This window comes from Arvicanthis niloticus, chromosome 18 (assembly GCF_011762505.2).
Source record: "Arvicanthis niloticus isolate mArvNil1 chromosome 18, mArvNil1.pat.X, whole genome shotgun sequence".
Lineage (NCBI taxonomy): Eukaryota > Metazoa > Chordata > Mammalia > Rodentia > Muridae > Arvicanthis > Arvicanthis niloticus.
The window spans coordinates 28,009,019-28,020,824 of NC_047675.1; the positions used below are offsets into that span (position 1 = coordinate 28,009,019).

General features: G+C 35.7%; 1 pseudogene; it reads right to left on the minus strand.

Moving 5' to 3' along the window:
- Window positions 1-3,068: 3,068 nt before the first annotated feature.
- LOC117723302 (large ribosomal subunit protein uL30 pseudogene) lies at window positions 3,069-3,945 on the minus strand (annotated as a pseudogene).
- Window positions 3,946-11,806: the final 7,861 nt, after the last annotated feature.

The window sequence follows — 11,806 nt, forward strand, 5'->3', positions numbered from 1 at the left end:
TATAAGTGCCTCTCATGGTGATGCTAATCTCATTAAGCTAGCAATGTAGATTTAGCACGGGACAATAAGAAGCAAAGCTTTATCAATATAGAAATAGTACTGACACTGAATCACGTCAGTCAGATCTAATGAACAGATATTCTCAGCCTAGGTAAACTATGGATTGCCTATAAAAACGTTCAAAGGAATCTCAGTATTCATCAGAAACAATCCCAACCTATTGACTTTCACCCACTGTTTTAGAATCACATCAATCTTATCTTAGTGTTACCTATGATTTGCAACTCTTATCAGAAACCCTAAGATGACTTGTCAAAGAAATGTACATCCACAGCAAACCCATTTGGGTTGCTCTGAGTTTGTTCACTGCAATCTTTTGCTTAAGATGGTATTACTCCCTAATGGCTCACAGGCTAACATAACTCTGTGTTCCCTTATTTTGAAAACCAAATTTTCTCCCACAATTGCAATGTAGTAATAAGTCCTCTGATAATGTTAATTTATTTTTTAAAAAAATATAGCTTGTTAATTGTTATCTTGATAATATCCTCAGTGGCCTAGAAGATGCATCTCTAGATATGACTATGAGAGATTATCTTTGTTACATTAATTGATGAGGGAAGACCAATATTTATAATAGGCAGAGCAATTCCCAGGATTATAAAAAATAGCATACAAAGTGAGTTCCAATATATCTGCATCACTCTTTTATTCTGAGAGTGGATATAATGCAGTATTTTGCTTCTAACTTTTTGAGTTCTCTTGCATGAAATACTGTATCTAGAATTGTGAGCTAAAATGAACACCTCCTTTTTCAATTGTTTTCACCAGGGTAGCTTATCATAAAAACAAGAAAAGAAGTTAAGACATCATATCTTTATATTTCTTGTGCTTATTAAGATAGGATCCTAGACACTCCAAATCCATAACTCAGATACCCATTAAGAGAAAAGTTTTAGGTTTACTTGGAATAGAGTAAAAAATATATGAAACATCTTAGCATTCCCTGTCCTCTCATTCCATCTCTGAATTTTTTCTTATCCAAATGGATGTAGGGTGTGAGTACGTATGTATAGAGAATGAAGGATAAAAAATAGGAAGTATCAGATATCTAGGAGCCTGAGATATGCTTGCAAAGAGAGAAAGGAAAGTGATAGATCCAACAATTGATTATAAGGTAATGGGAGAGTACACTAATCATATACCCTAGCTTAAGTGAGTTAGAGAGAATTCTTCAAAAGAGGTATAGATAATAGGGTATAGCTAGAAACTGCTAAAATAATCAGGATCTCTCCCTTGGTTTATTGATTGTATTTACAAAACCATTCTTGCATGTAATTAAATGATATAAAAGCAAAAAAGAAGGAGGAGGATGGGATGGGGGTATTTAGGAAGGGGAAATGAGGAAAGAGGATGGCATCTGAAATGTAAATAAATAAAATATCCAATTTAAAAAAAGGAAAACATTGGCTTTCCTTCACAAATTGTCTTTTTTATTTCTATTTTTTTAAATAATTACACTGAATATTCAAATTCCTCCAGGATTGTCATGAATATGCTACTTGAAGTGAATCAGTTTGAGTCTTGGAAGAAGGGGCTAATCTGTTTCTACCCAGTGTTTATCTGCCTTTTTAGCACAAAACACTGTGTAATCTTCTTATTCTTGTTGTTTATTTTTCCATAAAATCACTTTATTTTGTAGTTTAAACCAAAAAGTACACCCTTTTTACAACTGAGTTTATCTAGTTTTCATATTTTCATATGATGTATTTATATTTCTTCTTCTTCTTCTTCTTCTTCTTCTTCTTCTTCTTCTTCTTCTTCTTCTTCTTCTTCTTCTTCCTCTTCATCTTCTCTTTCTCCTTTTCTTTTATTAAGTGACTTATTTTCCCACTTGGATATCATGATAAATATTTTTAAGTTCAAGGCACTTCCTCAACATTTAATTTTTGCATTTGTTTGTTTGTGTAAACTTACAGGGACCATATCTTTATCTGCAGGTTTCAGTTTGGTCATGCTTCACATCTAGCCTTTTAGTAGCAAATCACTAAATCACTTAAGGGAAAGGTTACTTTCCCTTAAGCATTGCTAGTCTGTAGTATCAAGTAATAAGTACATTTCTTTAAGCTATTTTTATAGCTGTATTATATAAGGATCATTTCTTATCTGTAATGTTTGTCAAATTCTATTTCTTTTTTCAGGTACCTTAATACATAGTATTGTTTTCATCATAAATAAGAGTCTCTGATATATTTGAATAAATGTTCTTGATTCATATATATGATATATATATATATATATATATATATATATATATATATATATATATGCAGTAAGTTTTAGGTAAGTTTTTCAGCCCCTGGTTCATGAATTGGACCTTAATTGTACTACTGAATAGAAAATAAGAACTACAGATTTACATGACTTTTCATAACACTCAAATTTTTCTGACACTTTAAGTATTCTGGAAGGGTTGTGGAGACACTATCCTAGAAAAATTCCAGGCTATTCACTACTACCCCAGTCACGCTCTGGAAAAGAGAGAGAGAAAAAGGCAGGGCGCTGATATGGCTAGAATTTTTTGAACTACTTTTTGCAAGATTTGGCCGTTTTATATTAGGTAGGATTTACACTTAAACAAAATTAATACTCTGTGTAGAGTGCTTGAGATAATCATGGATGTTAGTGCTACTCCAGATAATCTTGCTAGAATGTCAAGAGTAAAGATTGTTTGATAAAAAAAAAAAAAATAGGATTGAATTCCTGGTTGTTGGTCTATGAGCTAATTTGTACAAAGTCTCAGCACAGAGGTCAGCATAAGTGTTTAAGTAGAGAAGACTTATAGCCACTGACCGGAGAGAATTGGGGACAGGGCTTGCACTTTCAGGTGGTGTAGCTATGGCCAACAGTAAAAGACATTTACTATGTTTTATTCACATTTCAATTCTACTGGAGTCAAGTATGGTGTATCACCTTCTATTCCAAATCTGAAGTCTTCATGTACTGTCTCAGCTGTTATCTGAAGTAACAGGTCATCAGAAGATATACAGTCCGTAATTTTATTTTTCAAATTTGCCAAGCTGTGACTGTTTATTAACTGAGCAGATTACAAAAATACCAGGGGCGACACCTTAGTTCACCCGTCTAAATTAGCCTGTTGATCTGGTCTTCCCTGTTGCCAGCATCTCCACCTTCTACAAAGTGAGTTGTCTTTTTCTTCATTCCACCTCGTGGGGAAAATAATTTGAAAGGCTACAGGAAGTTATTTGCTTCCTTGAAGCGTTTCCCAACTGTATAGATCTCATGAGTTAGATCCTCCATGCAGATGATGCCAAATTTACCCAGAGACCGAGCGATCAAGGAATTGTCTGGCAAGGCAATCCGCTTCTTACTGATTTTGCCGTAGCCCCGCTTGTAGATAAGCTTGTTGACGGACTTCAGGTTGGGGTACCCCCATGCAATGTACGGTTCCACAATCCTCAGCATGTTAATTGATGCCTTGTTGAGCTTAACAAAGGTGCCATTGAAAATCTGTCGAAGGCAAAGAAGCTGCAATACCTTGCGGACCTTTGGGCTTACTCCATTGATACCTCGGATTCTGATAACAAACGCCGGTTTTGGTTCTGCTGGCACATAGAAGTTGCCAGCTTTCCTTGCCATCCTGGCCATGCGAATCTCAGTCCGGTACATCTGCCTGTACTCCTTGTGATAGTGCTTTGCCTTCTCATAGATGAGCTTCCTCCTTGCCTTTCGAAGTGTCTTCAGGGCAAACGTCAGCCTCAGGCACTTCACCTTCAACTCTGCGAAATTCCTTCCCTTTTTCTTAAGGGTTTCTGGCACAGCAGGAACCTTTTTCTTAAGACTTTTTGGCACAGCAGGAACCTTTTTCTTAAGGGTTTCTGGTGCCCCAGCAACCTTCTTCTTCTTCTCTGGAACAGCCTCCATGGTTCTAGCCGGAAAAGGAGAGCCCGTAATTTCTCTAATTCCTAGTTATATAGTTTTTCTGGAGACATAAAATGAGTTACTATAATGCCAAAGTAAACACACACCGGCCAGCAGTGTTCTTTCCTTTACTCTTGAAATGCAGGTCACTTCTATATTCCACATGTTTATACCTTTTCAGGATATAGTAAGCCATGACATAAAGTTTCAGGTGGAGAGTCCACTGCCAATTACAAAGCAGTATGCATGTTTCTTTTTGTGGAGAAACTTGATCACTCAATCACTCAAATGTCTCTTATGTTTTTATGGCTCAGATTTCAAAAAAAAAAAGTATATTGATGTCAAACATGGCACCAGTGTGATTCCAGAAGCACACAGAGAAGCTTAGGGTTGTCACAAGTTTTACCCCAAGCTGAAAGGCCCACAGTGCAAGCCCTATACCCAGCTTGGGGTTAGGCAGGTCATAGACCTCTCAAATTTCCATCATTCTGCCAGCCATGGAAACTAGGGAACAGAAGATACTCTCTCTTGCTCTCTGAACTACAGTAGCAGCTACAGAAGACTAGCTGGGAAGGGGCAAAGAATCCATGGCATTGTTGCAAATTCTTCTCTGTACTCTTGAATGTCACAGGTTTAGTACCTTGCATCTATTTTAGTATATTCATATTTAATCTCTTGGAAGGGACCAAGAGGCTTCTTTTATGTTTCTAGTCATTGCATGGGCAATAAAGGGATGGATAATGTTAAAAAGAAAGAGATAAAAAATTAAAAGAAGACAAAGGAAAAGATGAAAAAAATTCTTGGCCTAAAGACATTTATAGATGGATATAAAGTGTATAACCTTTTTCAAGATATCAATTATTATGTTACTACATTTTCTGAGTGATATGCAACCATTATATTCTTGGATAAGAGAGCTTTCCAATAGTCTAACTCAGGATGTTCACCAAATACCATTTTCCCTTCTTCTTTTCTTAACTTAATTTTGAAGAAGTCTGAATACACACATCAAAATTTATACTTAAATGAAGGACTAGAACACACATGTTTCTGTGACAACAGATACACAAGAGAAAGAATAAATTTATAATAAGAAAGTGAAAGTTGAGCTTATTACTTCATAAGTTTTCTTTGATTTGTATAAATTGCCAAAATTCCTCAGAACGATTTCACATACACTGAAATTCAAACCTTGTGTGTTCGTGCGCACACACACACCAAAATACACATACAAATACACACACACACACACACCCTTTAAACTCAGAACACAAAGCACAGTCATAAGTTTTAACAAGAGTTTTATGCCTCGAAGGTATTGATGGAAAATTGTACAGATAGGGATCTAATAACCTCTCCTGGCCTCAACATATGAGGATAGGTGTCAGCACTTAACTATACACATGCACATTTAGTCATATAGATTAATGTGCATACACACACATACACACATGTACACGCAAACAAATAAAATTGTATGATTTATTCCATTTATAATAAATGTAGGTATACTTAAAAATATTCACATGGTCATTCATATAAGGTTTATTAATAGTACACTATGAGTAGAAATAAACCAAATGTTTATCACTAAACAAGTGAATTAATAAATGTAATGATATGTTATGCCCATCAATGGAGTATAAGGTATAAAATACACAAAAGTAAGTATTGCCTATGAGAAAGATTGCATACATCTTGATAAAGCTGAGCACTGTTCCATTTTGTTCATCCACAAAGCTCTGAGTTTGTTCCACAATATTGGAATTAAGGCACAGTAATCCGAAATTGAAATTCACCCTCCTAATTGTGAGACTTGGCTGGGCTGAGTCAGACTTTGTCTCAAACAGAAAGAAAAACAAAATCAACAAACAGATGAACAAAATCCATTTCAGCAATAGGTTAAGTGAAAAAGCCCAGCAGGAAAAAAAATGGCATGAATTGATTACGGTTCTTCTTATGAAATGTCAAGCAGAATCATAGAAAGGGAATAAATTCCTGGTGGCCAATAGCTTGAAAAGAATATAAAATGACAATGGGCACAAGGTTTTTCTTTTAAGATATCACAATATTATATCATGATTCCTAAAATATATCCACAGGACTGTACAATCATCCTCTTTCAGTTTTATCCCTAAAGTGGTTGAGTGTATAGTATTCATACTGTATATATGTGGGATATGGATTTAAAAGGAACACATAAAGTTGATTTACCATTCAAAAGAATGAATTGATAATTTTTCTGTCAATAGAATAAATTTTATGCTTAGTTCAATAAATGTCAAAGATAACTTGAAAAAATAATGGCTTTCGATGATCACAATGAATAAATTTAAATATGAGTGAAAGAGCAATTAACTTTTTCAGCTGAATAAAAGGTATCTTCTACAAATCTATAATCATTTATCACTCAATGGCAAAATATGGAATGATTTTCTTTGAACATTAGGGAAAATGATGCATACTTAGTACTCTCTTTCTGGACACCGCTATGTCAAGTGTTACTATTGACAGACACTGATGAATGAATTTAATTGGATAAAAATGTGGAAAGGAAACATAAAATTGTGTCTGATCTTGGAGATGATTATGGATACATTGTTTTAGGAAGTCTGTGCTGGGTACTCTGCAGAATCCTGTAATCCTATCCCTAGAGAAGTCGTGTCAACACAGGACTAACACCATCTTCTATTCAATAGCATGTTAAGAATACCCCTGGACTATACAAGACTCTGTTCCAAGAAACAAATGTACAAGAAATTCATAAAACATTAGAAATAACAGGAAAATTGAGGAAGTTTCTAAATTAAAGTAATTGGAAGCATTATCAAGTTTTTTTTTTTTTGTGATCCAGAAATAAACAGAAAATATAGGGAAATAGACATTTCTAATTTATTAATGTTTCTTCTTAAGAAAATAATTTTATATAACATGTATTGATACATTTCCCCCCTCTGTATTATATAAAACTCTGTCATAAATGAAAAGAAATTACTTAGTGAAACACAGAATACTAGAGTAAATGAAAGAATATACCATGGTCAGAAGTTAGGCAAGCACATTGTTAATATACCCGCTCTTAGATGATATAAAGACACAGAGATATTCTGATCATAAACACAGATGTTAATTTCTAAAATTAAAACTATTTTCAGATAGAAAGGCTGAGAAATAGTATAACAAAGAAAAAAGTGTGTATAATGTTAGAGAAAAGAGAACATCAGAAATTGTGTCCATGGATGAACACATAGTTAAAAATTATTTGAAGGAACACAAAAGGGGAAATTTTTAAATCTAGTATTGTTATAAAATAAAATTCTGATTCTCAAGAATGACATTAAGAAAGCACAGAGCAAATGTTCTGAAATATTCACAATCATATCCATAAGAAAACAAAAAATTAATATCAAAAGCCTAAGAAGAAATTCAGTTTTTATAGTTTTCTTAAAATTCATAACTATGTTAAACTTGCTAATGTTGAGAACAATAAATTACTATGTTAATGTAACAATTTTTACTAAAATGAAATCAAATGTGAAACAAAAAGAATAGATTGATAGCCAGGTAAAATGATGAAAAATGGAGAAAATAATCATTTGTAGAAATGCAGTAAACTTTAATTCATGTAATCTGCTTTGTTGATACATATGTTCTTTTTATAAAGTTATTTTATATTTTTTCATATATCAAAGAATATTAATTGTACTTTCTTATAGGTTGCTTTTTAAAGGCTTTTTCAACAAGAATAATTTAATATGAATAATTTTCATTGGGTCTTAAAGGGAAAATTGATTTTTAAAAGAATTTTATGCTATGTATTCCTACGGAAAAATAACTGTTGGATTTTTACCATTACCTACACATAATATAATTTACCTTGAATTTGTGAAGAAATAACCTACTGGAATTTCTAAACGAATAATTCATATCTATTAATGTTCACACATAAACACAGATTCACAAGATACTATTTCAACAATACATCATTCCCCAATAGAAATAATGGCTTTTGAACTAGCAAGCTGAAGGGACCAAGTGAGGATGCCTCAATCCCACTTGGGAGGGAGAAGAAATCAATCACAGGAGGGGAGGTATAGATGAGGCAGAAGAGGGAGAGACCTAGGTGGGAGAGAAACAAGGAGGGTAAATGGGGAACATGATCAGGTTTTGGGGTGGGAAGTGGGAGGAGAATACGACTGAGGCCCTGAGGGCCAGCAGAAAGAATGAAGGCAGACAACTTTGGGAGATAGGAGTTGGGAGGACCCTCTAGAATGTACTGGAGACTCGGGAGGTACGAGACTCTCAGGATTCAAAGGGAAGGACCTAGGATTGAAGTGCCCTACAGTGGTGAGGGGAAACTTGTAGAGTCTACCTCTAGTGGTGGGACAGGACATCAATGGAGGGATGGAGTTGCCATCCCACAGTCAAAAGCTCTGACCCAGAACAGTTCTTTTCTGAAGGAAATGCAGGGACAAAAATGGAGAAGAGAATGAGAGAGAGGAGATCCAGTAACAGGCCCAAATTGTGATCCACCTCAAAGGGAGGCCCTGGAGGCCCTGGAGGCCTGGCATTGTTACTGATGCTGTGGTGTTCTTGCAGAGAGGAGCCTAGCATGGCTACCCTCTGAGAGGCCCAACAAGCAACTGAAAGAGTGAGATACAGATACTAGCACCCAACCAATGGACTGAAGCTGGGGAGACCTGTGATTGAATTGGGGAAAAGCTGAATGAACCTGAAGAAGTGGATGGCCCCATGGGAAGACCAGCAGTCTCAACTTACCTGGACTCCAGAGTTCTCTTGGACACTGAGCCACCAATCAGACAGCATACACTAGCTGATATGAGGCCCCTAACACAGCGGAGAACTCGCTGGTTTGGCCTCAGTGAGAGAAGATGTGTGAAACCCTCCAGAGATTTGAGGCCCCAGGGAGTGGGGAGGTGTGGTGTGGTGAGGGTGGGAGGTGGGGACATCCTTTTGGAGACAGGTGTTGGGCAGGAGGTATGGGATGGGGAACATTTGGGAAGCAGACCAGAAGGGGGATGAAGTCTGGACTGTATAAAGGGATTAAAAAATAAAACATAATAATAATAAAATGTTAAAAAAGAAGCATATGTGGGATGAATAACTACAGAGATGACTAACCAGTTAAGAGCACTTAACTGCCCATGCAGAGGTCCAAGTTCAAATACCAGCACCTTCATTTGGCATCTTAAAAGCACCCATAACTCAAGTTCCAGGATATCTGAAACCTCTTATCTCTGTGGCATCCTTCAGTCATCTGCACATACACATTCAGAAAGTTTAAGCAAATAAACACAAGTGTATAAAACTGAAAGAAATGGCTTTTGAAATATCATTAAAATTAGATTCTCAATTTGCCTTAGTCTATTGCTTGCAAAGATTCTTCTGTGTACATACACTCTTCCATAATTCCCACCATGGCTTCTAAAAAAACCAAAATTACTATGTATCTCTACATTACATGATAAACTTACAGTTCCAGTTTTATCATTTTGTGTTTTAACAGTACTTCACAGCTCCAAAAAAAATGGACCCACCAAGCTCGCATAATATGATTCTCTAATTGCCAATTGAAATTTCTATTAAGATAATAATTCAGAGTAATATGGTCGCTTAAAAACAGTTGCTCCTGTGATTCAATTCTCACTTCTTGCAGTTATTAATAGACTAAAAAATGCACACTGGTCTTTCTACTTTTACTTACCAAATAGCTCACTAATTTTGAATCAATTAATGTAAATTAAATTAACACAAGTGAAAGGGGAAAATGGTCTCAGTTCCCAGTGTCTTACCTGCAATGCAGCTTCTGTTTAATCCATTCAAATGACTTGACAGTTCCCCTGAGTGTCTCTTAATAATAGTAGTTTCTACCCATATGTTTAATGCCTTCTTCAGTCACACACACACACAGACACACACAGACACACACACACACACACACACACACACACACACACACACACACACACAAAACATCAAAAACATCCTTTATGAAACAATTAATTGTTGATTTTTTAAGACTGAGCCACTAATGTATAAAAATAATAGATTCTCTTCAAGGTCTTTGTATGTTGACTAATATTGGTAACCTTATGTTTCCTAAAATATGGTATTTCAGCATCAAGTGTAACCAAAGTGTTAATCTGTAAATCCCAAGACAGTCCTCCACAGATAGAAAAGCTGTTTCACCTTAGTGGTCAGGCTTCCTGCATCTGCCTTTCTGAGAGATATTGAGATTCTTGCCAGGAGTATGGTACTTTTACTCTTTGGGTATAATTATTTAATTTTAACCTTTGAAACTTGAAAGAAACAGACATAGCCTGTGGAAATAAAATTTTATGCTGGTTTCTAAATACTTTCCTTCTCAAATTTTATGTTTAGAAAAATACAAATCATCTCCATATGATACATTCATGATAAAAACAAGAAAATTTCAAGTAAAGTGCTTTTAAACACTCTACACTTTTAAAGATTTCACACTGAAAACATATATCTTAAATACCTAACCATTTTGGAAGGAACTATCTCTTATATTTTTGTGATTACAATATAATTACATCATTCTCTTTGTTTCTATTATCTATCTAAACATTCCTTTCTTCCTTTCTTTCAAATTCAAGCCCTGTGTCTTTTTCATAAAAATGTGTGTATGGGTGTGTGTGGGGGGTGTGGATGTGTGTATTCCTAAGTACAACCTACTCAGTCTGTATAATACTTGTATGCTGAGAACCAACCTCACCTTGGGAGAAGGTCCTGAGGAAGGAATGTTTAAGTGCAACTGGTGAAAGACTCTCAGTGATGAATGCAAGCAGACAGGTCTGTATTATGCTCAAGATAGTTCCCTGACAAATTCTCTCAGTCTTGAGACAGCTCTCTGCTTGAGATAGCTCTTGCTCTCTCTCTCTCTCTCTCTCACCAAAGCTCAGTCTTTTTAAATTTTATTTTAATTTTTGTACAAGCTAGTTCCTTAGGAATTTTGTGTCCATTTACTTGAGGGTCCCTTTTTATTATCCCACAAATCAGAATTTTATGAGCATAGTCCCTGGACTCTAAGGATAGAGCCACATGGCTTAAACTGCCAAGTTCTGCTGCTTACTGGAGCTGGAACATGCCCCAATGTTCTGCTACATTATCACCACCTTTCCGTTTTCCAACTTCTTCATTGCTGAAGCCTGGCTACCCTAGAACTTGCTCTATAGACAGGCCTTGAACTCAAAGATCTGCTTGGCTCCCCAATGATGGGATTAAAGTTATGTACTACCATGCCTGGGCATAAACTTTTCATGACAACTATTTCTCAAAATTCAGATCAAATGCCTGTGTCTTCCAGCCTCACGATCTGTATCACAGGCATGCCCTCCATTTCTGGATTGCAGTTCATACCATTTTAAAAGTCCATACATTCCATGTACAACTGCTAACATAGGCAATAAGCTTAGCTGTGTAGGACCTTGCCCTGAGATTGCCACTAAATCTCTTTATCTTCTTCCTTAATATCTTTCTCACAGAGCTGACTCCTTCCTGCAGTTGCCTCTGCTCTCTCAAGTTTATGAAGCCCCTCATACTATTAATATTGGATCCTTATATTTTGCATAGTTGGGAAATCCTGTAAAGAGCAGCTCTTATACTGATTTACATATTCCTTAACTCATGTTTTCTGTGTTCTTTCCCATGGAAGGACACGGTGTTACCATTTTTTGCTGAGGAACACTAGATACATTCTTGCTTCCTGGAATCATGCTGTTTCTGATTATCATGAAGTCATTATTCTTGGCAGGAAGGACATTCCCTGAAGGAGGAACATAGAGTAAAATGTATGCATTATTATACACACAAGCCTTAA